At 40.5% G+C, this 2,728-nt stretch overlaps 1 pseudogene; it reads right to left on the reverse strand.

Annotated features, from left to right (window-relative positions):
* Nucleotides 1-283: 283 nt before the first annotated feature.
* LOC140532186 (dicarboxylate carrier UCP2 pseudogene) lies at nucleotides 284-1,407 on the reverse strand (annotated as a pseudogene).
* Nucleotides 1,408-2,728: the final 1,321 nt, after the last annotated feature.

The following is a 2,728-nucleotide window of genomic DNA, read 5'->3' on the forward strand; positions in this document are numbered from 1 at the left end:
AGGAGAGAGGGTTTTATTTTATTTTTTCTGGGTTCTGCTCTGACTTATTCAAAGTAAGGAACTTAAGAACTGGGTGAGGCTACAGAGGCAGAAGAAGCAGACTGGAGAAAGTTTTAATGGGACTAACTCTAAGAGGAATGGAACAGGGTTCCTTTGGTGGTGAGGCAGGGGAGGACAGGAATATGGGGAAAATGGGAGAGAGGAGAGGCAGGATGGAGTCTGAACTCAAAAGGGAAGAGTACAAGGCAGAAAGCTAGAAGGATAGGGCTCAGAAAGCAGCTTCTCAGGAAGTGTGAGTGGTCATCAGGGCCAATTTTAGTTGCTGGTGTGTAATAAATATCACTACATTTCAGGAGTCCAAACTGTGGAAGGAAGGAAGTAAGGAAGGCATGAACCCTTTGTAGAAGGGCTTGATGTCCTTCTTTCTGAATCATGGTGAGGGCACAGCAGCCAGAACTGGAATATTGGCCCATGGCAGGCTTCATGTATCTCATTTGACCATGTCCACCAGGGAAGCAATGATGGTGGTGTAGAAGCCAGCCTCAAAGGCTAATGTGAGGTGGTATGGAATATCATCAGTCATGAGGTGGGCCTTCAGGATGGCCTCTTTAATGAGATCAAAAATCACCAGGTCAGCACAGTTGACAGTAGCATTGTAGGTGACATTGGTTGAAGTTCTTTTCCATAGACACTGAAGCCCCTCCTCTGGAGCAATAGTCTTAAAGGTATCCACTATGCCATGGTAGCTCTGACTGCTTCCTACACAAGCCTGGGCCTGGAAAGGTATCTTCAGCAGAGCTGTGGTTTGGGCTATTCGCTGCTGGTGCCCCTGTGTTGCAGCCTACCAAGAGGTGACTGCCAATGCCTACATGCTCAAATCTCTTCTTGTAGAACTGCTTGACAGGGTAATAGAGGTCAATGAGGACAAAGGCAAAATTCATCTGGTGCCACAACCCAGTCACTAGACCATTGTACAGGCTTCCAGGTTCCTCAGTTCTCACCATGGTGAGAATTGTGTTCATTTCAACCTCATACTGAGCACTGGTAGAGAAAATTTAGATCACTCCCATGGCTATCTTCTTGAATCTGCTGCCCAGCTTTTGCTGTGTGCAAGAAGAATGTCATGTCAGTCATGAGGTCAGTCATGCAGTCAGTGGTGCCAACCATAAGGAATTTTATGGTGGCTGTTGGGGGTACATATCTAGGTTTAAATCCAACTGTGATGCAGCGCTGACTTTCGGTTACGTCTCAGGAGGCAGAGGAGAAATGGAAAGATAACTGCTACTGCTCAAGGAAAATGAAATAGAGGTACTGTGCTGCAGTCCTGATTTGGAGGGTCTCACAATGATGGCACCTTCATCAAGCTTTTTCTAAAAGGTGCTCTTTAAAATTACTTGCAGCAACCATGGCGCACTGCCTTTGATTTTCCATAGAGAGTCGTTGGTAAACTGAACATCTAATGGTAACATTCTTCCTCTCTCTTTCTACCTTCCAACCCTGGCCAGGTTGTGAAGGTGGAGAGAAAGACAAGAAGAAATCAGGGAAACTTTTCCCCTTCATATCAGAGAGGCAGACTGACTAGCATTTTAATTATCTCATGCCTCACCTAAAAGAGAAAGGCTTTGTATAAAGGAAAATAACCAAAAGGCAGTTATTCTGGTCATATTTTAAGTGAAACATGTTACTCCTAATTAGATGTTTAAGACAGGTCAGAATTTGTTATATTATTTGGCACTAAGATAAATTGGAAAAATGCATAGATCTGGAAATAAAAGAGACACCTCAAAGATAAAACTTTGAACTCTCAAGTACAAAGGAGGGGACTTGGTGCCACTGGACTGTTTTCCAGAAGTCTCCCTCACTTCAACTGATAGATTCAAAAGCCCTCTCTTTCAAAGATTTTTTAAGGAGTGGCCACAGAAGTAAAATTTACTTGAGTAAAAGTTAGAACCATTAAGATTTTTTTTTTACACTGTAGTCTCGACTCTGACCATGGAGCTAGAGCTACAGTGAATAGTTAGGCCAGCTAAAAGCAAATCATTATCCAAGATGAGATCCAGGGAAAAGAATGCTAAAGAATAGTAGACAATTTAATTCCCAAGAGTAGGGATTGGGCCACAGCAGTATGAGATCACAAGCCACTTATCCCCTACATTTAGTAATCCTAGTCTTCTATTAGTAATTTTTATATGTGATGGTTTGGAAATGTAATTAATGACATCTAAAGTTCACTATTTCTAATATTACTATCCTTCTAAATTGTAATAATAAAGTCTTTATTGTAAAAATTGAGTAACCACTGTAATCCAGAAACAGTGTTAAAGAAACCAATTTTTAATCTGAATTTTGTTGAAACTAGAAGATGTTGGGAAAATTGTGTAAAACCAGTTATGTTATTTTTAATTTTACCAGTCCTGCTAACTTTTTCTTATAATGTTTTGTTTTATGTGATTGTCATTTAGAAAACCCGATATTTTCACCTTTGCCTGTTAAAGAAGTTACAGTTGAAACAATCTGGCTATCATTTATAAAAGTTGTAAGATTGTTAACTAAGTTATTTAGAGTTACTGTTTTAATGCTAAACCTAAAATTGCCAATTGATTACTGCATGTAGAAAGAAAGGAATTGAGTGAACACTTTATTTAGATTAGTTCTGCCCATTCAGACCAGTCCTCCTATGTGCTTGGGGGTTGGCAGACAAGGGATCCGTGCCAATTCATTGTATTTT

This window comes from Notamacropus eugenii, chromosome 3 (genome assembly GCF_028372415.1).
Source record: "Notamacropus eugenii isolate mMacEug1 chromosome 3, mMacEug1.pri_v2, whole genome shotgun sequence".
NCBI lineage: Eukaryota > Metazoa > Chordata > Mammalia > Diprotodontia > Macropodidae > Notamacropus > Notamacropus eugenii.